Below are 26,839 nucleotides of genomic sequence, written 5' to 3'. Positions count from 1 at the left end.
ACATAAACACAACTACATCCAGTTCATTAAGTACCCAATTACCCCATTTTCCCTAAAATAAATGATTTACTTTATAACATAGTTGCTGCCAAACATTCATAAAAACTGAAAAAGAAGTGGAGAGGGGAAGACAAAGACTCAATGATGAAACCCTCATTTGCACAGAATTTTTGACCGTGCACCCTTTCTCTGTGAATTATTGCATGTTCTCAAACTCAATAACACTTTCTTGTTTAAAAACTGAAACACACAGTACTTGTGTTCCACAATAATACTTGATTTTTATTTCACTATAAACCAACTCTCAGCTTTCTAGGCCATCACCACACTACTTAAGGGGACAATGTATGTTGTATGCAGCCAATGTTAAATTATCGAGTTTTGTGACCCCATTATCTTGGATACTTTTTAAGACACCAACTTACAATTTTCCATAATTATTAAATGCACCTTTCTAGATACACTGAACTAGAATTATTACTGAAATTGTATTGTGGGGCATGTTATCTTTCCTTTTTTAACACTCAATTTTTTGACAGAATTTTGTAAATAAATGAACATAAAAATAAAACAACTCAGGGTATTTTCATTATTCTACTTGCATATGTGTTGAATCTCACACTTGGCATGCTGTGAAAATTTCACGTCTCCATGATCAGTACTTTTCTAGAACACGGGTCATTTATAGCAAAAAAAATGTAGTTAAGAGATATTGAAGTTTAAAAATTTTTCTATTACAAATTCTTATACAGACTTCAATTTCTGTGTTTTTTATGCACCAGGATTGTCGTGGCCCATAGTCTTTGTCTTCTTCAGTGTCACAACAGCCCACTGCTTGCCACTTCCTTTTCTTTCTTGTTTCTTTTGTCATTTGCTGAGCAACTAACTCTGCTTCACGTACATGAAGCTCATCCATTTCCCACAGCCCTTTAGCTGTTTTTCATAGTTTCCACCATTAAAAGTTATTACAGAATCAGACACTGATAACTTTAGAGTCTTAAGGCTAGCAAATACATTTTTAGGTGCACAGCACCACACAACATTACTGAAGGACTCATTCACATTCTGGATCTTCCCACGTAAACACTTCCTTAGTAGCTCAGGATTTTCCAAATCCCTGTTAATAGGTTTGATTGTCTCCATCACTGCCAAAGGAAGAGAATATTTATGTGTAAATTTATGCAGGGTGCCAGAAAATTCAGCTTGCTTATATTTACACAAGTGTTTGGTGGAGGTGGACACAAAGCATGAAATGGTTTTTCATCGGTTGATAATCAATGAAAGAAAGTGCTCCACACAGCTCTTTTCATCTTCTCTAAATTGTCACAGTTACCTCTAATGGCCCACTCAAGTTTTTGTACAGGAACATCATATGGCTTACTGTTTTGTACTGCAATGAAAGCCTTGCTGTCTCCATCACCTAAGTAATTCACATATCTGACACCTCTCTCCTCCTGTGAACGTTGGAAAATGTTAACTGCTCCTTTTACCTCCATTCCTCCAACTGTTCCATCATAATTTTTTATACACTGCTGCTTATGAAGTAATCTGTTGTTCTGGTTCACTGAACAACCTTGGCAGTACTTACTGAGAACTTCAAAATCCAAAACTTTTCCAGTGTCAATACTTATTGCAGATGTAAAACAATTTTTAGAATTAAACACACACTTTTTTCAGGATACATCAACAGCAATGCTGATGTCTGTGTCACCCTCATTTTGATCAACAGCTTCTGATGAAGCAACAACCACTGAATCTTCAGCCACAGCATTTACAGAGTCCCCAACTGCTGTTACATATTTCGTAAGCCTAGAAGATGGTTTTGGTAAATTCAACGCAGTGCAGAGAACATTACCAGCCCTTGCACCTTTACTAATGCATCTAAGGCCATAGAACAGTCTCTCATTAGTTTCATACAATTCATTACCTGAACACTTTGATGAACTATGAAATGCTTCTTAATTTTTGCACTTCTGACATTTAATTGTTAATTTAGATACAACATCTATTTTAGCTCAAATATCCTCGTAAAGTTTAACTTCACTGCCGCTAAGACAGCAAGAGACAGTTTCAGAAAGAACTTGTGCAAGGATATGCAGATCAATAATGACGTTGTCCATAATATCATTACTTCTACCACTGTCACCCGTTTCTACAGCTACTTTCCTTTTCGATGCACTAGGGGCGTGGTCACTTCAGCAACATTGTTGTTTCCTTCACTGCTAGCATATGTATTTTCAAGTACTTCAGAAGAAAATGCAGGTGTCACCTATCTGTTACCCGAAAATTTGCATTTCTTGAAGTGACTTTTACGCATAGTCACTTTATTTATGTATAAAAAGCAATAGAAGTTATCTTACTACAAAAATAGCCGATAATCACACTACTTTCAACGAAAACTAGTATTAGAAACAAAGGACTGACTTCCAGAATGAGATTTTCACTCTGCAGAGGAGTGTGCGCTGATATGAAACTTCCTGGCAGATTAAAACTGTGTGCCTGACCGAGACTCGAACACGGGATCTTTGCCTTTCGCGGGCAAGTGCTCTACCATGTGAGCTACCGAAGCACGACTCACGCCCGGTACTCACAGCTTTACTTCTGCCAGTACCTCGTCTCCTACCTTCTGTAAAGTTTGGCGAAAAGCAAAGGTCCCGAGTTCGAGTCTCGGTCGGGCACACAGTTTTAATCTGCCAGGAAGTTTCAAAGGACTGATTTGTTTATTCGTAATGCCAACTTCTGACACGTAACAGTAGGCACAAAACAAAGCAATTCACAGCCTTCTAGACTGTGTAGTTCCCTAGATATCACTGCTCAACTGTGGCAGTATATGCGTAGCCATGAGATTTGACAGTCACACATCAACATTAAAAATATTATTTGAAAGTCTCACAATTGGATGATTTTAATGTACTATATACCAAACTGTTCAGGGAAAGTCCAAAGTAACGCAGACCACCAGCAGTGTACCCGATTCAACGAGATGTCAAGTCCTAAGTACATTACGGAGTAGAAAACAGAAAATGTCAAATCTAAACAAATTTCACGAACAATGTCCCCTAATTATTAGACTAACTGAACAAGAAAGGAGTTGGAGGCTCAAAATGAAATATTACACCTTTGCTGAACATCCTCTGACTGAATGTCACTCTTTGATATTAAATGTGACATGCTCCACAGAGCAAATAAAAGTAGAAAACTACCTTTACTTGAATTTCTGGGTATCAATAAACACCATTCACCTTAAAAGCAAACATTTACATTATTCACCCTTTATAAAGCAACAGCAGCCACTTAATATTTTTCTTGCAGGAAAGAGACATGCTCATTGTAAAAATTATAACTCTTCCCCACCCAGATTCAATACAATCCTTCCTCTGCTCTACTCATTTCACATCCCTGCACAGCAAGTTCACAGACGTACCAAGTACCGACACCACAGCGGCCTCGGACAAGCTTGTGCCACTTGCATTGGGCATCTCCTACTAACCACTGAATCTGAGAGCACTGGAGGCCAAAGACACTGCCACCAAAGGTACTGATTATGTGTATGGAAGCAGACAAATTACATGGAGCAACAACGACTTTCTATCTTCAGAAATTTCAAATGAGGTCACTGTTGTACAACTAATTATTCATTAACTCACAGTCCACCCATTTAAATCTGTCACACTTTGAGAAATCTTGTTTTGAGTGTTTTTCACATATATAAGGATCTTTCTTCTACAGCATTATGGATAGCATCATTTATTTGTTAGTTTGCTTCAATTTTCTGTACACTATATACTTGTTGTTTATCAAACATATATTGTTGCCTCCATTGCCCATTTTTAAATATTTGGGAATTGGGAACCATTTTTTTAAAATTCTATTCAGAGCTATGAAGAAAAATTGTAATGTTTCCCTCTTCTTAAGTGCAGATTGAAATCTACAGAAATTAGCTGTGGAGTCATTTGCAATAAATGTCAAAAATTTATTTATTTGAACATGTTTTCTATTCTAAAGTGTAGATATATTATAGATGTACTATTTTTGTGTTTGTGGAAATTTCATGTCTGAATAGTTCAAATCCGCACAAAAGCTTAGAAGACTTTGTCTGCCCAGTATAGTAAAATGTGGCCACTGTAAATGTGTTTTTCAACTTCTGCCATTGACCTCAGAGCTGGCTTAATGGTTAAAAAAACTGCTGTGCCCCTTGTTCCATTGGTTTGAAGAGAGCCTCAAAACCACACACTGATTGGCAAGAACCCAATAGCCGGTATATGTCCACCTTTGGCATGGATAACGGCACTGATGTCTTGCAGCAAGGAAGCAATAAGGCCTTGGTAGGTCATTTTAGAGTGGGCACACCGGCCCACACCAGCCCCACCCCCACACACACACTCACATACACACAAATGAGGGGGGGGAGAGACAGAGAGAGGGGGGGGGCGAACAGAGAGAGAGAGGGAGCGCACAGAGAGAGAGAGGGGGGGGGGGCGCACACAGAGACAGAGAGAGAGAGAGAGAGAGAGAGAGACAGGGGGCGCACACAGAGAGAGAGAGAGAGAGAGAGAGAGAGAGAGAGAGAGAGAGAGAGAGAGAGAGACAGGGGGCGCACACAGAGAGAGAGAGAGAGAGAGAGAGAGAGAGAGAGAGAGGGGGGGGGGGGGGCGCACACAGAGAGAGAGGGGGGGCGCACACAGAGAGAGAGGGGGGGGCGCACACACACAGAGAGAGGGGGGGCGAACAAACACAGAGAGAGGGGGGCGCACAGAGAGAGAGAGAGAGAGAGAGAGAGGGGGGGGCACAGAGAGAGAGGGGGGGCACAGAGAGAGAGGGGGGCACAGAGAGAGAGGGGGGCGCACAGAGAGAGAGGGGGGGCGCACAGAGAGAGAGAGGGGGGGCGCACAGAGAGAGAGAGTGGGGGCCGCACAGAGAGAGAGAGAGAGAGAGAGAGAGAGAGAGAGAGAGAGAGAGAGAGAGAGAGAGAGAGTGGGGGGGGGGCACAGACAGAGAGAGAGAGAGAGAGAGAGTGGGTGGCACAGAGAGAGAGAAAGAGAGAGAGAGAAAGAGAGAGAGAGAGAGAGAGAGAGAGAGAGTGGGTGGCACACAGAGAGAGACAGAGAGAAAGAGAGAGAGAGAGAGAGAGAGAGAGAGAGAGAGAGAGTGGGTGGCACAGAGAGAGAGAAAGAGAGAGAGAGAAAGAGAGAGAGAGAGAGAGAGAGAGAGAGTGGGTGGCACATAGAGAGAGAGAGAGAGAGAGAGAGAGAGAGAGAGAGGGGGGGGGGGCACAGAGAGAGAGAGGGGGCACAGAGAGAGCGGGGCACAGAGAGAGAGGGGGCACAGAGAGAGGGGGCACAGAGAGAGAGGGGGCGCACAGAGAGAGAGGGGGGCACAGAGAGAGAGGGGGGGCACAGAGAGAGAGAGGGGGGGCACAGAGAGAGGGGGGCACAGAGAGAGAGAGGGGGGGCACAGAGAGAGAGAGAGGGGGGGCACAGAGAGAGAGAGAGGGGGGCACAGAGAGAGAGAGAGAGAGGGGGGCACAGAGAGAGAGAGAGAGGGGGGCACAGAGAGAGAGAGAGAGGGGGGCACAGAGAGAGAGAGAGAGGGGGGCACAGAGAGAGAGAGAGAGGGGGGCACAGAGAGAGAGAGAGAGGGGGGCACAGAGAGAGAGAGAGGGGGGCACAGAGAGAGAGAGAGGGGGGCACAGAGAGAGAGAGAGGGGGGCACAGAGAGAGAGAGAGGGGGGCACAGGGAGAGGGGGGGCACAGAGAGAGAGGGGGGCACAGATAGAGAGGGGGGCACAGAGAGAGAGGGGGGCACAGATAGAGAGGGGGGCACAGATAGAGAGGGGGGCACAGATAGAGAGGGGGGCACAGATAGAGAGGGGGGCACAGAGAGAGGGGGGGCACAGAGAGAGGGGGGCACAGAGAGAGGGGGGCACAGAGAGAGGGGGGCACAGAGAGAGAGGTGGGCACAGAAAGAGAGGGAGGTGGGCACAGAAAGAGAGGGAGGGGGGCACAGAGAGAGAGGGGGGCACAGAGAGAGAGGGGGGCACAGAGAGAGAGGGGGGCACAGAGAGAGAGGGGGGCCACAGAGAGAGAGGGGGGCACAGAGAGAGAGGGGGGCACAGAGAGAGAGGGGGGCACAGAGAGAGAGGGGGGCACAGAGAGAGAGGGGGGCACAGAGAGAGAGGGGGGCACAGAGAGAGAGGGGGGCACAGAGAGAGAGGGGGGCACAGAGAGAGAGGGGGGCACAGAGAGAGAGGGGGGCACAGAGAGAGAGGGGGGCACAGAGAGAGAGAGGGGGCACAGAGAGAGAGGGGGGGCACAGAGAGAGAGGGGGGAACAGAGAGAGAGAGGGGGGAACAGAGAGAGAGGGGGGAACAGAGAGAGAGGGGGGAACAGTGAGAGAGGGGGGAACAGAGAGAGGGGGGGCACAGAGAGAGAGAGAGAGAGAGGGGGGGGGCACGGAGAGGGGGGGCACAGAGAGAGAGAGAGGGCGGCACAGAGAGAGAGAGGGGGGCACAGAGAGAGAGGGGGGGCACAGAGAGAGAGGGGGGGCACAGAGAGAGAGGGGGGGCACAGAGAGAGAGAGGGGGGCACAGAGAGAGAGGGGGGGGCACAGAGAGAGAGAGGGGGGCACAGAGAGAGAGAGGGGGGCACAGAGAGAGAGAGGGGGGCACAGAGAGAGAGGGGGGGCACAGAGAGAGAGGGGGGGGCACAGAGAGAGAGGGGGGGCACAGAGAGAGAGGGGGGCACAGAGAGAGAGGGGGCACAGAGAGAGAGGGGGGCACAGAGAGAGAGGGGGGCACAGAGAGAGAGGGGGGCACAGAGAGAGAGGGGGGCACAGACAGAGAGAGAGAGAGAGAGAGAGAGAGAGAGAGAGAGAGAGAGAGAGAGAGAGAGAGAGAGAGAGAGAGTTCGATCAAGTTAAGATCTGTAGAGTCTGGGGACCAGCACATACAAACTTTAAATCTGCGGAGAGTATTGAGCATTTACTGTAAGCATCGTTTGAAAAATCGCTTCTTAATCTTCCACCCTCAAATGCCGCCATTAAAGCATGGGCGTGAAATAGAACATGAAGGTCTTTTCGAAAATATGTCGCTTTTAAGACAACTTTGAAGGTAGGATTAAGAAATTTGGCATTTGGTTTCTCAATCAGAAATAAAATTCTTGTTGTGTATTTTTGGAAATTCAACCACTAACCAGGTAAAATAGTGCGTGAAAGTTTTATGAAAATAAATGATTAAATGACTGCTAAAGCATTTAACGCAAATTCGTATTTAACTTCTCACTTACAAATAGAAAAAAGTGTGATTCAGTGTATTTAGAAATTCAACCCCCTATGGAGTGAGATAGAGGATGAAAATTTTTATAAAATTGTTTCATTATAAAATCATTTCAAAGCTAAAGCTACGAAAATTTATATTTGGCTTCTCTGTTAGAAATAAAAAATGTTTCGCTGTTTTCGGAAACTCAAACCCTAAGGTGGTGAAATATGGGATAAAAATTTAAGAAAATATTTCGTTACATTAAAAAATCTTTGGAGACAAGTCTGTGAAAACTGATATTTCACTTCTTTGTTAGATATAAAGAAATATAGGTGAAAGTTCCTATGGAAATACACTGCAAGGATGCAAAGGGCATGATTAACAAAAACCACAATCGTGTTTTTGGGCAGAATTGCAGTCAGAAAAGACCATGCTTTTATGGCCTTAATAAGCGTGAAAAGCTTAGAAGATGTTGAAATTTGTGAACAACATAAAAATTCGATTAAAGGAAAACAAAAAATATGTGCAGACCATATAGTCCATGCAAGCAAAGCAGCTGCTAATAATCTTATTACTCGTCTAAACAGGATCCCCAAATAATGACACTGGGACTTCGTGTTAATAGAAGATATCAGTGCTGACATACAAGCTGTATGACCTGATTACGATCCAACTGATTAATGCATTTACGTCTATGAGACCATGACTGAAATAATTTGTGTTCGAGATATTACAGGTGCTGTTGAAATACGAAGACATGTGAAACATACCATCATGATAGAGAAGGAAGTGCAATAGTCCGGATTACCGAAAACTGCAGTACCCCTCATCGGCTTTGACCCATGACATCATCAAGATGGAAGATACTTAAAGCTTATACAATATGATGACCAAACAGCATAGATAAGACTGCATATGACATCATTATAGTATTTTTTTAGGGCGCAAAAAAACTAGTCATACATGCCCATGTCAAAACTAAAATATGAAGACAAGTAGAGGAGTTAAAAACGATTACACATCAATCTCAATAAAAGGAAGATAAGACAACTAAACACAGGGACATGGAGAAAAGTCTATAAAATACGCCATAGAGAACTGGAGGTCCAGAACTAAAAATTAAACGTCCTTCGCCATATTGCTACAAAGGATAAGAAATAAAATGGGGTCGACAGCCCACATGTCATTCACTAAAATGGCCCATAACTCAACACGGCAAACATAAATGAGAACGAATGCAGTTAGAAAAAGAACATTCCATCAGGAAATGGCTGGCAGTCAAAGTTTGAGCATAATGAGCACAAAGTAGTGAGAGAACATCACTTAGCAAATAGCGATGGCTAAAAAGACAGTACCCGATATGTAACCTAGTTAAAATGATCTCCTCATGAGAGAGGGCTGAGAGGAGGTTGTCCAAACCACTTGGAGAGGCTTAATAAACCGGAGCTTGTTCCCATGAACGGAGGACCAATGGTGATGCCAAAGTGACACCACCTGCTTACAGACAGCAAAACAGAGATCATCGGAGGGAATGTAAGAAGTAGCAGGCTGAGGTATAAGGACTGCAGCCTTGGCAGCAGCACCAGCTGTCAGACTGACGAGACCAGGCGCCCATTTAAAAATCACAGTGGCTGCATCAAGAGTGAGCAAGTAACAACTTTCCTGGATGTGTTCCACTAAGGGATGGACGATGTACAGTGCACAGAGGCTTTGAAGGGCGCTGAGAGGGCAGATGACGCAATTGACACCTGATGTTCTGCGTAGCCCCATACAGGGCAAAGAGTTCTGCTGTAAATTCTGAGTAGTGTTCTGAAAAATGTCGATGCCTTTGACGAAGGCACACCCAACACGACAGTCAGTTCAAGAGCCATCAGTGTACACAAAAGTATTATCGCAAAGTTCCGTGTGAAGATCATAAAACTGAATGCAATAGAGCGAGGCTGAAGCAGTGTTCTTAGGAAGTGAATAAAGGCCAAGATGGTAATGGGTTCACACCCACCAGGAAAGTTGCAGGGAGTGTGAAGTTGAGCTGCTGGAGCAACATCTGAAAGCGAACTCCAGGAAGTAACAGAAGACGTATGCGCGACCCATACTGGTGATCAAGGGAGTCATCAAAGGAGGTGGCATAGGATGGATGGCCATGCATGGCAGACAAATAGCATGCATATCCGCTGAGGAGAAAGTCACAGTGGTAGGCCAGCAGTAGTTAGACAGCTTCTGTATACAGACTCTCAGCCGGGCTAGTGTAAAATGCACCAGTGGCCAAACGGATGCTACGATGGTGGATAGTATTGAGGCAGGGTAAAAGGGATGGACGTGCAGATGCATAAACAAAACACCCATAGTCTAGTTTCGAACAGAAAAGAGACCAAAACAAATGGAGGAGGGTGGTTCAATCTGCACCCCAGGAAGTACCATTGAGGACACGTACGACATTGAGGGGCCACACACAGCAGGCTGCCAGGTAAGACACATGGGAGGACCAAGAAAGTTTCCTATTGAGCATGAGCTTTAAGGAATTTCGTAATTTCAATGAATAGAAGAGCAACAGACCCAAGATGTAAAGGCAGTGGAAAAAACCAACTGTCCCACCAGAACTTCATACAAACACTTTTATCTGTGATGCTCCACGAGTAAAGACAACTGATGATGCTCAATGAGACAAGTCCATGGAGAACTGCAACAGATGGCGAAATCGTCAACAAAAAGAGAGACATAGTTGCCCAGCAGGAGACAGGCCTTTATAGGGTTAATAGTGATACCAAAGAGAATGACACTCAGGATGGAACCCTGAGGCAACCCGTTTTGCTGTATAAAAGTGTCTAACAAGGCAGAAACCACACTTACCTTGAAAACTCAATTTTTAAAAATGCCTAAAGGAAACGGGGCAGGCAGCCATGGAAGCTCCACGTGTAGAGAGTATGGATGATACCAGTCCTCCAGCATGTGTTGTAGGCTTTCTTCAAAAAACATAGCCACAGTTTCGGACTTCCGCAGTAAACCATTCATGACATGGATGGGCAAAGGGACAACATGGTTAAAAGCCACCATACAAGCCGGGCCTGAATTATACATTCCATCACCTATGTTCTGTCGCGTAGAAAGGTGCTGCAACATCTAAATGTGAATAGCATCTGGCCCTGGGGCAGAGGATTGGGATGAAGTGAGAGCATAATGTAGCTCCCTCATAGTAAAGGTGGAACTATAGCACTGACGATTCTGAAAAGAGAAGGGTACGCCAGAGCCTCCACCGCTCATTTCTGATGGAGAAAGGTCCAGTGATAGTGGGAGACGCTCGAAATCTCTGCAAAATGGCGGCCCAATGTGTTGCGGATAGCAATGGGGTCCACACTGACACGCTGACATCGTCTGCTACTATCAGGCCAGAAATTGGGGAATGGATCTTCATCCCAGACAACTGTCAGAGGTTGGCCCTCATGACAGGAGAGCGAGTGGACCTGTTAAAAGAACTAGTGAATGAAAACTAGCGAGCTTTTTTTGCTTTCCTGAAGAACGTGACTACATTGTGCACACATCTGCCTATAATGAATGCAGTTTGCATCGCAGGATGACAGTTAAAAACGCAGAGAATACGTCTAAGTGCTAGAATTGCATCGTGGCATGCCTCAGTCTACCAAGGGACCAGGTCATGGCATGGTAAAGAGGAAGTGCGAGGAATGGAATGTTCTGCAACGGTAAGGATAACATTTGTAAGCTATTCCACCTGGTCGTCACAACTGGGGAATTCTTGTTCATCGAAGGTCGCCAGGGAGGAGTAAAGCCTCCATCAGGTTTTAGTAAGCTGCCATTTGGCTGTGCATGCAGGTGGGGTAGGCGTCAGCAAATGGATAGCATGCACAAAATGGTCGCTTCAGTATATGTCGGAGAGAAAGGACCACTCAAGACGATGGGCAAGCTGGGCAGTGCAAAAGGCTAGGTCCAAATGAGAATAGGCGTGCAAGGAGTCTGAATAGGATGTGGGTCTCCTGTGTTAAGACAGAAGAGCTTAACTTTATTAAGGTGGTCAACCAAGAGGGCACCTCTTGGGTAGGTTCTGGGGGAACCCCAAAGGGGGTTGTGCACGTTTAAGTCACTGAGCAACAAAAAATGGCCAAGGTAGCCGCCCAATAAGATGGACAAAGTCTGCCCTGGTGACATCAAATGATGGAGGCATGTAAACGGTACACATGGTTGGTTGGTTGGATGGATTAAAAGAGGGGGAAAGCGACAAAACTGCGAGGTCATCAGTCGCATGTTCCAAATAAAACAATGCCACAAGTGTGAGAATAAAACAAACGAGACTGAGAAATCAAAACGGAATGAATGGAAAAAAATCACAAAGACGATGAAGGGCAACAGACTTGTAAATGGACAGAAGGGGATGCAAAAACCACAGAAACGCAAGAAACAGGATGAAGAGATTAAAACAATAAAGCAGATTACCACGGCTGGCTGACCGTGAGAATAAAATAGGAGAAGCCAGCCACTCTGCAACACATTAAAACTTCCACCCTAGAAACACTAGGATGGAGGGCACACAGACAAAGGACATGCACTAAAACTTAGATCAAATGACAAAACCCACTCTCACGAATAAAACGTAAAACTAAATCTGCCGATGAGGCGTTGTCAGATAAAATAGCGGCAACGAGTCTGGTAACCCAAAATTTCGTCGCTAGGCAGTCAAAGTGTGAGAGAGCACCAGAATATGGGCCACTGTCAACCTGGCGCCACACCGACACTCAGCTGGGACTTCATGGCACATGAGGTAACAGTGGGTTGCCCAAGCTTGGCCAATGTGGAGTCGGCAGAGGACAACTGATTCCCTGCGAGAGGCCTGCATGGAAGGCTTTCACATAATCGTAGTCTCCTTAATGACACTGACTTTGTTGTGTGTAAAGTTATGCCATTCTGTCTCCCAAAGCCAAAAAACCCTACGGCCTGACAGAATGAAGGTCAAGTTCAGAGATGCCCATCTCCAGAAGCAGTTTCCGTGTAGCCTGTTTGGTCAGCCTGTGGGCAAGTTCGCTGCCTGGGATGCTGACGTGTCCTGGGGTCCAGACAAACACCACTGAACGACTGGACCCACCCAGGGCATAGATCGACTCCAGGATGGCCGCTACGAAAGAATGGCAAGGGTAGCACTGGTCAATAGCTTGTAGGCTGCTCAAACCGTCAGTACACCGAAGAAACGATTACCCAGGACATGAACGGATATACTGAAGTGCACGAGAGATGACCACCAGCTCTGCAGTTAATACACTGCAACCACTGGGCAAGGAATGCTGTTCAAAATGACCTCTGTTGACGCAGGCGAAGTCAATATGACCATCAGCCATCAGTGTAGACCATTTCGGAGCCCCAGAACACGTCAAGAATCGAGAGGAAGTGACAGTGGAGAGTGGTAGGAGTACCTGAGTACTTCAGGTCATGCAAAAGGTCCAGACAAATCTGCAGCCTAGATGTACACCATGGAGGTGTATGCATATGGACCTGGATGGGAGGTGGTAAAGGGAAGGACTCGAGTTCAGACAGAAGAGACTGCACACAAACTGCAATCGTTAGCCCTGACCTGGGCCACAGATGTGGAGGGTGAACTGCCATGGGTGGAAAAAGGAGACTGTAATTCAGATACTCAGGAGAACTATGAATGTGTGCAACGTAACTGGCGAGCAATTGCACACATCGGATCTGCAATGGAGGGACTCCGGCCTCCACCAGCACGCTGGTCACCAGACTCGTCCTAAAAGCTCCCGTCACTAGGCGAATGCCACAAAGGTGCACAGGGTTGAGCACATGCAATGCTGAGGGCGCCGCCAAACCATAATCCACACTCTCATAGTCAAGGTGGGATTGAACAAGGGCTTTGTAGATCTGCAGCAGAGTAGAGCGATCTACACCCCAGTTGGTGTGACTCAGGCAGGGGAGGGCATTGAGGTGCTGCGAAGGTGAGGTAGCCAAGTCAATTGGGCGTCGAACACCAGTCCTAAGAATCGATGTGACTCCCCTACAGTGAGTGGATTGTCATGAAGCTAAAGTTTTGGTTCCAGATCAATGGTACGACGCTGACAGAAGTGCATGACACACGACTTAGTGGCTGAAAGCTGGAAACCGTGGGCGAGAGTTGTAATGGTTCTTTATTTACGTGACCATTACGGCACTCCAACCCCACTTCTCGATACCAGTAATATCATACTACTTTTCTGCGAAGTAACAGACATATTTTTGTGACAATATTCACATTTGGTTTTATTAATGTATAGGTACTCCGACGTATCGCTATATTACAGTGATATGGTTCTTGTGTGTATTCATTTCTGAGAGACTGTCATAATTTTTGACTTACTTGTAACCATTTGGCACGAATGCGCACAGAGCAGTCTTTGTTTCACTTTGCAGAAGTTAAGTTGTTATTTCAGTTTGTAAAAGAACAGTGAAGTCTTGTGTTTGGTTAAAGTGGAAATTAAATATATGAAGATTGATACAAAGCTGTTTTCTTGATGATGTGACAATTAAGAAGAAGTATATGTGAATTTACAAGAAGTTTAATAAAAATGTGCATCATCAACACCAAGTCAAAAATTATTTCTGCCATACCATTATTCTGATCTGGGATTGTTTGATCATTAAGAATTTCCTGATAAACGCATTTGTTAGGCTTTCAAATATTGTTAAAATACAGATCTGGACCTTCTAGCAGCCAAAGTGGAATCACCCTAGAATCAACAAGATGAGCCATAACAACTTCGACGAAATCTACGTGGGTATCCATTCAAGATAAGTGCCAAAATTAATGACTTTTTTACAGCGACTTCATTATTTCCATTCTGACGATACCATCCAACAGTCAATAACTTTGTTGTTGCCTGATAAAGCGAACAACTGCTGTGTGAGCAACATTATTAATCTGATTTCTAACCTACTTTGCAAGTCGTGGTATTGTTAGAGTGTCCATACTGCGCCTTGTGGATGGCTCCTTGTAGGTACCGCTCAGCAACACCAGTGCTGGTGGAACAGTATGAAATGCTGAAGTCGTCTGCATACAGAGATGGCGAGACGGATGGCCCTACAGCTGCTGCCAGACCGTTAATGGCCACTAAAAATAGTGATACACTCAACACAGAGCCCTGTGGGACCTGATTTTCCTGGATATGATGTGAACTCTGGGAGGCACCAACTTGGACAGGGAAAGTAAGGAGCAAGTGCAAATGCCGGATAAAAATCGGGAGCGAGCCTCGGAGACCCCACCCGTATGATGTGCCAAGGATATGATGTCACCGGGTGGTGTGATGCGTTTTTTGTAGATCAAAAGAGACGGCAACAAGGTGTTGGCATGTGGAAAAGGCTGTTCAGATGCAGACTCGGGTCCTGGAGTCACGTGGCCTAGCGACTCCATGTCATGGCCATGGCTGCTCTACCACTGATAATCTTGTGTCCCTCTAGCAGTAACCTGCGAAGAGAGTGACCCAAGGGACCCTTCCTAGCAAGAGGAGCTGAAGAAGCGTTACACCTCTCTGGCTCAGAAGTGGGGACTAAAATCCCTGATGGTTGGGGCGTGTTGCTCCCAAAGTAGGTGGCATGGGAGCAACAAGGAGGGAAGTGGCCCCCACCATCAAGGGAGTCGGTGTAGTCTCCCAGTTCTGAGAGGCGACAGAAATTCGGGGAACTGATGTGGCAACAACTCTTCTCGTAGCAGTGGCATATGAGGAGGACATAGCCACAGAATGTAGGCACTTAAATTTCCTCCTAGTCTTAGTGTAGGTCAGTCAGTCCAGGGTCTTATATTCCATGATTTTTCTCTCTTTCTGTAAAATCCTGCAGTCTGACGAGCAAGGTGAAAGATGCTCTCTGTAATTGACAGATGGGAGGTGGGGCACATGGAGTATTGGCATGCAATGGACATCCACAATCTCCACAGGTGGGGCTGTAAGTACAGCGATAAGACATATGGCTGAACTTCCAGCACTTAAAGCACTACATCAGGGGATGGATATCACAGTGGTAGACCATATCCTTGACCTTCTCGGGCAATGTGTCACTCTCTAAGGGCAAGATGATGGCAGCGGTTATCCCTCGGACCCTGATGGATCGCCGGACAAAATGAATACCTCATCACTCGAAATTGGAGTGCAGCTCGTCATCCGACTGCAAAAGAAGGTCCCTGTGGAATGTAATACCCTGGATCATATTTAAACTTTTATGAGGCGTGATGGTAACAGAAACAGCCCCTAACTTGCTTCAAGAGTTTGGTTCAAATAGCTCTGAGCACTATGGGACTTAACTTCTTTGGTCATCAGTCCCTAGAACTTAGAACTACTTAAACCTAACTAACCTAAGGACATCACACACATCCATGCCTGAGGCAGGATTCCAACCTGCGACCGTAGCGGTCCCGCAGTTCCAAACTGTAGCGCCTAGAACCGCTCGGCCACTTCGGCCGGCTGCTACAAGCGATTAATGCCTGTGACCGGGAAGTAGGGATGGGCTATGATCGCGCTCGAGAAACGGCGACACGAAGGCAATTTCTCGAGAATGTCTCAGGTACGCTCGAGAAGTTGACAGTGCTGCGCTCTCTGAGAAATTGCGCAAACCTTCAGTACACGAAGCACTGAGCCGCAGCGGTCGTACTCGTCGTACGTACGTGCACGTAAAACTTTGAAATTCTATGATAGATATCAATTGTACTACCGTTATGAATGTGTACTGAAGCATTAGTATATGTCTCATAAGACAAAAATCATAGAATTGTTGTTTAAAACAAAGCACAGAATTCGCATGAAACAGAACCTTTATTCTTACAAAATAAATTACCTTGTACATTCTGCATGTGTGGATGCATGCTTCAACGTAAAAGAGAAGTGCTATAGCCTTTTATATACAGAAACTGCATACATGAGTTTTCTTACTGAAGAAAGAAAGGAAACAAAAGTTGTTCAGCAGAAGGCATTTTTACCTCCCATTGCTGCACTGCCGTCGATTTTTGTTTAGAAATATGATTTTATTAACCAATTGGCCTTTTAGTGTGCTTCTTTGTTTATAAGTAGTCCTGTTTTCGAAAATATTCTTTCACTGGGAACAGAAGTTGCAGGTATTGCAAGATAATTTTTTCCCACGACAGCTAGACCTGGGTAACTGTTTTCATTTTTTTCCAGTAGTGTAAAGGATTATCCGTGCCTTGTAGGTAAGGTTCTTCCAAATATCGTTGTACCTCCAGGTCTATGCTATCACAACCGCTTTTCATTACATTTTTATTGGAAACCTCTTCATCGAAAGAAGCCCATAAGGAGCTACTGGCGTTTTGTACGAAATGGTACTCGTGGCTAGTGTCGTTAGCAGCCGAATGAGTAGATCGTACAGTCTGTACCACGTTTGTGCACTCCGCAATTAGGCTTGCAACGGCATGTTTTGAATGAATGGGATTCGTAAATGGTAACGTTTTGGATCTTGGCTCTGAGTACTATGGGACGTAACATCTGAGGTCATCAGTCCCCTAGAACTTAGAACTACGTAAACCTAAGGACATCACACACATCCATGCCCGAGGCAGGATTCGAATCTGCGACTGTAGCGGTCACGCGGTTCCAGACTGAAGCGCCTAGAACCGCTCGGCCACACTGGCCGGCGTTTTGAATCTTGGATCGAGAACTGTAGCAACGGCATGTACTTTGTTTGTTTCTATTAATCCTAGCCGGGCTATTAGTGAGTTGTACACATGTTGTTGTAGCTCTTGCGCTGTCGTGGTAGCTCGCTTCCCTTTGCATACGGTTAGGATTCGCTGTCTCATTACTGGAATAGCTTTCGAAAGAGAGATATAGTTTTCAGTTGAGATTTCACTTGTTACCACTTCAAATGGCTCCAGTACACATAAACATTCGCTCAAAATTAGCCACTCGTCAGCTGTGAGGTTCTCTACACCTGAATACAAAGATGATAAACAGGCTGCAATGCATTCCTTTTGCTCCAATAGACGTTGTAACAAATAAAACGTACTGTTCCATAGGGTTTCGGTTTACTGAATCAATTTATGAATACGTTTTTTCATTAGATCCTGGATCTCATTGAGTTTTTCATTAGCATTGCAACTTGTTTTAAAATAGCTAACAATTTTTCTGGCCTTTTCCCGCATTATGCAGAGCTCACTGTTGCTGTTCAAAGAACTTATTACAACTAAATTGATGGTGTGTGCTAAACAAGGCACATGCTGCATATCTTCTATGTTGCCACTGTGAATAAGTTTTACGGCTGCCGTCATGTTACTGGCGTTGTCAGTTGTGATGCTTCCAACTTTGTTCTCAATGTTTCATTTTGAAATCACGTTATCTAACGCCTCATTAATATTTAGCGCTGTATGCTTTTCCGGGAAACGGAATGTCTCGAGAGCTAAAGCTTTCAGGCACCAATTAGTGTTAATGAAATGACCAGTTACAGCAATATATGCCTCACTATTGAGTGACATCCAAATATCGGTCGTTAATGAAACACAAGTAGAGTCTTCCACGGGGAAGTTTACAGCCTCTTTCTGTTTATGGTAATCGTCCTCAATCATGAGGCGCAAATTTTTTCGATTTGGTATCGAGTATTGTGGGTCCAACAGTGGGGGGTTGGGGGGGGGGGGTTGTTTTAGGGAAGGAGACCAGACAGCGAGGTCATCGGTCTCATCGGAGTAGGGAAGGATGGGGAAGGAAGTCGGCCGTGCCCTTTCAGAGGAACCATCCCGGCATTTGCCTGGAGTGATTTAGGGAAATCACAGAAAACCTAAATCAGGATGGCCGGACGCGGGATTGAACCGTCGTCCTCCCGAATACGAGTCCAGTGTCTAACCACTGCGCCACCTTGCTCGGTGGTCCCACAGTGAAACAAAACGTCGAAAACCAGTGTCCTCAGTGATTGAAAGCGGTTGAAAATCGTCTGTTATCATGGCCACTAGTGCTTCATCTAGCTGTTGTTGCCGTTTACTTCCCTCTATGAAGAGAAAAGTAAGATTTAGATCAGTGCTCCTGCAAGGGGATACGTTATGCTCGACAACTAGTCCAATACAATTACGAGGGCAGTTCAATAAGTAATGCAACACATTTTTTTTCTGAAACAGGGGTTGTTTTATTCAGCATTGAAACACACCAGGTTATTCCCCAATCTTTTAGCTACACAACACTATTTTTCAACGTAATCTCCATTCAATGCTACGGCCTTACGCCACCTTGAAATGAGGGCCTGTATGCCTGCACGGTACCATTCCACTGGTCGATGTCGGAGCCAACGTCGTACTGCATCAATAACTTCTTCATCATCCGCATAGTGCCTCCCACGGATTGCGTCCTTCATTGGGCCAAACATATGGAAATCCAACAGTGCGAGATCGGGGCTGTAGGGTGCATGAGGAAGAACAGTCCACTGAAGTTTTGTGAGCTCCTCTCGGGTGCGAAGACTTGTGTGAGGTCTTGCGTAGTCATGAAGAAGGAGAAGTTCGTTCTGATTTTTGTGCCTACGAACACGCTGAAGTCGTTTCTTCAATTTCTGAAGAGTAGCACAATACACTTCAGAGTTGATCGTTTGACCATGGGGAAGGACATCGAACAGAATAACCCCTTCAGCGTCCCAGAAGACTGTAACAATGACTTTACCGGCTGAGGGTATGGCTTTAAACTTTTTCTTGGTAGGGGAGTGGGTGTGGCGCCACTCCATTGACTGCCGTTTTGTTTCAGGTTCAAAGTGATGAACCCATGTTTCATCGCCTGTAACTATCTTTGACAAGAAATTGTCACCCTCAGCCACATGAGAGCAAGCAATTCCGCACAGATGGTTCTCCTTTGCTCTTTATGGTGTTCGGTTAGACAACGAGGGACCCAGCGGGAACAAATCTTTGAATATCCCAACTGGTGAACAATTGTGACAGCACTACCAACAGAGATGTCAAGTTGAGCACTGAGTTGTTTGATGGTGATCCGTCGATCATCTCGAACGAGTGTGTTCGCACGCTCCGCCATTGCAGGAGTCACAGCTGTGCACGGCCGGCCTGCACGCGGGAGATCAGACAGTCTTGCTTGACCTTGCGGCGATGATGACACACGCTTTGCCCAACAACTCACCGTGCTTTTGTCCACTGCCAGATCACCGTAGACATTCTGCAAGCGCCTATGAATATCTGAGATGCCCTGGTTCTCCGCCAAAAGAAACTCGATCACTGCCCGTTGTTTGCAACGCACATCCGTTACAGACGCCATTTTAACAACTCTGTACAGCGCTGCCACCTGTTGGAAGTCAATGAAACTATACGAGACGAAGCCGGAATGTTTGAAAATATTCCACAAGAAATTTCCGGTTTTTTCAACCAAAATTGGCCGAGAAAAAAAAATGTGTTGCATTACTTATTGAACTGCCCTCGTACATATCGTATCGTGCAAAAGCTAGGATAGCAAAGGTTTGATTTTGGGGTATGTTGTATGTTATCGGAATACGATTAAAAAATCAATGTTTTTTAAGCGTGGCGGACCGCTTCGGACACTATCCAAACTTTTTCACGGAATTCACCTTTTGTGCCGTACGTACCTGGATATTTTGCCTGCCTCGCACTATTGGAAGAATGAGCCTCTGTATACATGGACGTCGCTGTTTTATTCCTCGATAAATTGTGCAGTTTAAGATGTCTAATCATGCCCGGTGTGTTTTTTGATACATTACGGAGATTTTTTACGACAAATGTTGCAAGTAACGTTATCTCCATCCTCCGTAAGGTATTGCCAGCACCATGATGTTCGTTTTCGAGTGTCCATATTGATTTGAATAACAACTTTACTCGAAAGAAACCTGAGACATACTAGTTACGAGCACAGCGAGCGTGTTTGTCTGGCGGCGGCATTCAATTCATAAAACAACAGCGGTGCGGCGTATGTCGCCGCAGCCAACTGGCGCGCAGCGGCACACGCCGCCGAGCCGTTTCTCGTGAGCTCCTCGAGAATTGCTCGAGAACTAGAGGCTTGGGGAATTCTCGATGCGCTCGAGTAGCCGCGCCTCGCCACCCCATCACTGCTGGGAAGAGGATGCTGTTTTTATGGAAACTGACCCTGAGTGCATTCTGGACAAGCCCTCCACCTCCCCAAACTTGTCCTCAAATGTTCCACAAAAAAAAAACTGAGGCTTCATGGACATGATAGATTCCCCATCAACTCTTGCACATACGAGGTACTGGGGCGAATAAGCTTCACTGCCATCCTCAGCCTGGCGTTCCTCCCGTGGTGTGGATAGCGAGCGAGCGAGCGAATTCAAAGTTCTATGGGCCTCAACACTAACAGGATAGTTGTGGAGAAGCAAAGCGGCAAGCTGTTGTTGTGCTTGAGAATCAGAAGTAGTCTCCAAAAGCAAAGTGCCATTGTGTAAATGAGAGTAGGATTGCATCACCACCTTGCTGAATTTGAAATGCATTTACCATTACAAAGGACAGACTGTCTTGAGTACGTGAAAACACGAGGAACTGTGGTGCAGCAGGAAGGGTCTTTGAACTGGGGGACCCCTTCATAAGGGGCCAGATCTGCCTTAGGTGATTGTTTGCATCTCAGGTCACACCTCCCAAACACCTAAAAGAGGGACCAATTGGCAATTTGGGAAGTCCCTGAGCCTGACCTGTACCAGGGCATACACGCAAACCCTACCTGTCAACCCAGGGCTCGCAATTACACATTACCCATCCATCTGTTACATGTCAGATGCGTAGGCTTGGGGTCACATTTCTTGGCATTAAAGTTAGACTTTGCTCACTTAGAGATTTCTGGCAGTGGACCACCAGCAGGAGATGTACTACACTTCATAGCGTGTCATCTGCCTTGATGCCACCAACTCCGACCAGGGGCTCTCCCCACGGGCACCACCCAGCCATAGCAAAGGCCGCCTGGCAGAATGGCCGGGAGTCCCGATGCCCCAGGGTGACAGGTATCTACTCCTTGGCATACGTGGGGAGTTAACGGTGCATGGATCAGCATAGTGATCCCTGTGTTGTCAGGAGGCTACAACCAACAGGGTACCTGGTGGCCCCACCAAAACAGACTGGCTACCATGCTGGATGTGAGGTGCAAAGAAGTCCATGGCCATTGTCGGCACAGAAAGTGTCACTGCATAGTGCATGGTGAAAAACGCACCCAGGAAGGTGTTCTCGCCCACGAGATGGAGAATGTGCAGGACTACAATGTGATTATGTGAAAGTGGGCTAAAGATCTCAATGCACAATGGACATGATGTACCATGTAAGTTCCCTTCCCCAGTTGGTTCGCTCTTTGGGAAAATTTTGAAAAATGGAGGTCAAACCCTACAGGGGAGCATCACATAAAGGCCGAAACTCCTTTTAGCCACCTCTTACGACAGGCAATAATACCTCGGCCCTATTCTTACCCCTGGACCCACAGAGAGGGGGAGGGGCTGGGTACAAAGGGATAGGATCAAGTGAGGAAGGAAAAGGCAAACTGTGACAGCTGGAAGACGGGTAGTCAGGGAGATAGGTTGACTATGATCACCACCCCATATCAGCAGCATGACTCCCCCGAGACAGAATGACGACCTCTGAGGAAGGTCAAAACCGACCAGGAAGAAATGTGAAAGCTCAAAACGGTCATGAGGGTACAATTTTGTTCCCTGAAGGCAGAGAACAAGTGGACATTGCAATTCTAAGAGCAACTGTAAATCCTCTCTGTTGGATCAAAGGCTGTAAACGTTCGATTGAAGGAGAGTCATGGTGAGGAAAACATAGGTGTGCCACCTCGGCAGCTGCTAATGCCAGCCTGCGAAGACCTGCTGCTATAGGGCACAAAGGCAGGAAGATCCTGCTCCATGAGGTCCTCAGAAGCTTTGGCTTTCTTCTGTTGTCAGCCTGGGGAGTCCAACGCAGAAAAATGGTTGGTGGTGCACACTGGCGACACACATTCCAGCTGGGTGATGGTATCATGTGGCAACACCATTGCAGAATATCTTTGAGTTGGTGAAGGAAAAGATGGTTTGCCTTCGTTAGACTGCTTCAAGCCTTTCTGGTAGTTGAAGAAGACTCAAGTGTTGGTTGGCTGGAGGGACTGAGGAAGTCTTCACAGGAGTATTCCTTCTGTCCTTTCTGGCCTGACAGTTGCATAACAGGTGACTTCGCCCCATGACGTGAGTTGGATGACTTGTTGCACAGCTGGACGAGGAGATGACAATGCTACCATGACACTGGGCGATTTCACAACCTCAGAGCTGAATTTGATGTCACATGTCTGCATGATCGCCACTGCAGTTGATACAGCAGAGAGAAGGAGGCATACAATCGCCCTTATGTGCATCCCTACCAAAGGTTACACATTCTGTTGGGTGTTGACAAGAAGCTCTAGTGGGGTTGAAATGATGACATTGGTAGCAGCGCATCGGGTTCAGAATTTGGACTGTGATAATTTCATAGCCTGCTTTGAACTTGGACGGAAACACCATTCTACCAAAGGTGAGAGGAAGAGTGTGTGTGGGCGCTAAGGAGGAATCTACCTTTTCATCACCTGATGGACAGCAATGACACCCTGATCACAGATGTATGATTGAATTTCAGCCTCGGTCAGACTGTCGAGCTGCCTAGTCTAAATAACACCATAATAAAAATTCAAAGTTCTATGGGCCTCAACACTAACAGGATAGTTGTGGAGAAGCAAAGCGGCAAGCTGTTGTTGTGCTTGAGAATCAGAAGTAGTCTCCAAAAGCAAAGTGCCATTGTGTAAATGAGAGTAGGATTTCACAGGGCTGGCAATTGCATCACCACCTTGCTGATTTTGAAATGCATTTACCATTACAAAGGACAGACTGTCTTGAGTACGTGAAAACACGAGGAACTGTGGTGCAGCAGGAAGGGTCTTTGAACTGGGGGACCCCTTCATAAGGGGCCAGAACTGCCTTAGGTGATTGTTCACATCTCAGGTCACACCTCCCAAACACCTAAAAGAGGGACCAATTGGCAATTTGAGAAGTCCCTGGGCCTGACCTGTACCAGGGAATACACGCAAACCCTACCTGTCAACCCGGGGCTGGCAATTACACATTACCCAGTCACCTGTTATGTGTCAGATGCGTAGGTTGAGCTCGAGGACCGCACAGGGAAGAAGATGAAGAAAGAGGAGCCTCAAATGGCAAAGTGGAGGAAGGATAGGAGAAAGTGAACGAAGAAAGGAAAAAGGAACAAGAAAAATTGGTGAGACTGTTCTTATGTCAGCTACAGAGTGTGCAGAACATTCCCAAAAACAGTCCAGACATGTTCCCCAAGGAAGGGGAGAAAAAGAGCAAGAGGACAGACATGCAGTAGTGAAAGGAAAAGATGCTGCAAGGGCTGGGGCCCCCACTGTAGCCAAGAATGAACCTGCCAAAGAGTGGGGAGGCCCCTGGGGCACATCATTATATTGACACTAACATCTAAGTCATGTGACCTAGGACAGCAAGTCACGTTTCTGTCATTGCACACTGTGTGAAGTGCAGCTGACAGCTACTGTTTCACTGATTTGCAGCTGGAGTCAGCATTGATTTTAACAATAAAACAACTTTTTGTACTGCTATTACACAAGCAGTAGTACAGGTAACCATTTCTAAAAAAAATTCCCACTACTAATGCGACATTACTTTTACTTGTGCCCCAGTGAAACATACTGACAGTTCTTTTACAAGCAACAGAATTACAGTTCTTTTGTTGCTCTGTGAGTCATTACGTTCATCAATTCCACAGGAGTAGAAGACGAAGTATCGATTCAATAGACAGCATTACTTTTCTGACAATATCTAAGCAATAGGTGTGAAAGGTTTTATTATGCTTTTGTAAGAAGGGAAATTGTTTATATCCTTAAAGTTCTATTTTTACACAAGATAAGCATTTATATTCTATGACTTTTGCCGCAGACAGTGATGCTGATAAGTGAAGCAAACAAAAGTTTGGTTGGCAGAATGTTAGTGGTGCTCGCAGCAACAAGAACTGGTTTTAGACGTATAATTAACAGTCAGTACTCTTCTTCAGCCGTGTCTGACGCTATTACAAGCAGCTATGCACCAGGTTGGTTCATTTGGAGTGAAACGAACTAAACTGCAAGGTCATCAGTCCTTTCATCCATTAAGCAGCAAACCAAGAGTGGTATTCAAGGGAAGGAAGCAAAAGACAAATCCTAGAAAGCTTAAGTGTAACGAATACAATGAAAATAAACACAATAAAAGCCCAGAAAAAAAACAGCACAGAGAAGTCGTTAAAAGATCAGTAAAGGTAAGGCATTAAAAGCCATGCTTGGCCACCCTGCAAAGGCAGACAAGGGACCTCTGGAAGGGGAGGGGGGGTCGGGGAGCTGAAACAATTAGGCCAAAAGGCCTTACCTTAAGGGATGAATTGAAACCACCTTCACACATAAAATGCAACACTGTCAGCCGAGATGCCATCTGCTACCAAGAGGGAGCATGTCAGAAAGATTAGAATGCCATCTCAAACTAGATAAAATTAGGGCAGTCTTTGCGTAAGTGGGCCACCATCATGCGGACTTCGTATCGGCACCGAGAGGGATCCTCGCATTGGAGAAGGTGCCCATGGGTCAGCCAAGTGTGGCAAAGTGGAGTCTACAGAGGATGGTGGATTGCCTGTGGAAAGCAGGAAAGCATACAGGGAAAACTGCCACATGGTCGTGGTCTCCTAAATTATCCTCAGTTTGTTTGGGGAGATCAGGGCAGACCATTCTGAGTTCCAGACTTCCGGGAATCTACAGTGCATAAAAAACCAAAGGTCAGGTTCTGGGAGCCCCATCTCCAGAACCAGTATCCTGGTGGCCAACTTGGCCAACCAGTCAGTGCGTTCATTTCCTGAAATCCCAACATGGCCAGGATTCCAAACAAAAACGACTGGTTGTCCATGTTGGTGGCGGTCTGAGACAAGATCCTGGACATATATGACCAGTGTGTGAGAGCCCGGGCAATAGCCCGAAGGCAGCCACGGGAGTTGTTAGAGATTATGATACTCTTCCCAGTACAAGTATGAACATGGCTAAGGGCTCATTTAATGGCCATCAATTCAGCAGTGAAGATGGTGCAGCCATTTGGCAGAGAGTGGCGTTCACTACATTGTGCATGTGTGTATGCAAGGTCTGTTCATCCATTGATTGTTGAGCCCTCAGTGATTATCACTTCTGAAACCAAATACCTCTCAAGGATAGCCAAGAACAAGCATTGAAAGACTGTCGGTTCAACGAAATCATTTGGATCAAATAAGACATTGAGGCAAATCTGAGGTCAGGGCACAAGCCATGTAGGCAGAAGCAATGTCTTCCTGACTAGAGGAGACAGTGGAAGAAGTTGAAGTTCTGAACAGAGATGTGGGAGGCATGCAGCAAATGTAAACCCAGTTCTGGGTCACATTTGTGGGAGTTTCAGGGAAGCTACAAACGCATATAGCATAATTCAGCAGCAGTTGTTGGCACCTGAGAAGTAATGGAGGGACTCCAGCCTCAACTATCTGGCTGTTCACCAGACTAGTTCAGAAGGCTCCTGTCACAAGTTGGATCCCACAAAGATGAATGGGATCCAGTACCCACAAAGCTGAGGGTGATGCCCAACTATACACAAGGCTTCCATAATCAACACGGGACAGAATCAGGGATTTTTAGAACCGCAAAACAGTAGAGTGATCTGCACCCAAGCTAGTGTTGCTGAAGCAGCAAAGTGTATTGAGGCGTCGCCAGCACTTTTACTAAGTTGGTGAAGGTGGGGAAGTCAGGTCAGCTGGGAATCTAAGACTAGTCCCAGAAAGTGGTGTGTTTCAACTACAAATAGTAATTTATCATCTAGGTACAGCTCTGGATTTGGGTGGGCAGTACGACAGCAACAGAAGTGCATGACGTACGTCTTGCAGCTGAAAACCAAAAGGCATGGGTGAGAGCCCATGACTGTGCCTGTAGGTGACATCCAGCTGCAACCATGCTAGAAGAGCAATAGTAAAAGCAAAAATAGTCGCCATGTAAGGAGGGGGATACCGAGGACACCACAGCTGTCATTAGATCATTGATGGCAACTAGAAAGAGGGGGATGCTCAGTATGGAGCCATGCAGAATACTGTTCTCTTTGATATGAGAGGTGCTTAGTGAAGCACTCACTTGAACCTGGAATGTACAATGCGACAAAAAGTTCTTTACAAAAATTGGGTGTGGACCCTGGAGACCGTACTTCTGTAATGTAGTAAGGATGCTGTGACGCCACATCATGTTATAACACTTGTGTAGGTCAAGAAAGATAGCAATGGAGGTGCTGACGATGAGCAACAAGCCTCAAGGGGCCAACACAGCTGCATGCTCACAATGTCTTGCAGCAACTTACAGCTAATTTCAAGAGGGTGGTAAATGTCTATTTCAAGGGAGTTCTTACCCAGTTGCAGTACAGTAACTATCGCACTTTCTCACCACTGATATTGGAATACCCTCAGTCCAGATCCAACTAATGAGGCCAAGGATCCAGTGCTGACAATCCACTGAGAGATGTTTCACCATTTGGTTGTGAATGTGGTCTGGCCCTTTGGCTGTATCAGGGCAATGGGCTAAGGCACTGGAGTGTTCCAATCCACTGAATGGAGCATTA

General features: G+C 45.8%; 1 protein-coding gene across 6 annotated transcripts in view; it reads right to left on the bottom strand.

Annotated features, from left to right (window-relative positions):
* The window catches only part of LOC126212877 (uncharacterized), a 262,978-nt gene that overhangs the window by 220,736 nt on the left and 15,403 nt on the right, over positions 1-26,839 (bottom strand). The window lies entirely within an intron of this gene.

Source organism: Schistocerca nitens, chromosome 11 (assembly GCF_023898315.1).
Source record: "Schistocerca nitens isolate TAMUIC-IGC-003100 chromosome 11, iqSchNite1.1, whole genome shotgun sequence".
Taxonomy (NCBI): domain Eukaryota; kingdom Metazoa; phylum Arthropoda; class Insecta; order Orthoptera; family Acrididae; genus Schistocerca; species Schistocerca nitens.
Note: the sequence above shows the minus strand (reverse complement) of the source record. Positions and strands in the feature narration are given on the sequence as shown.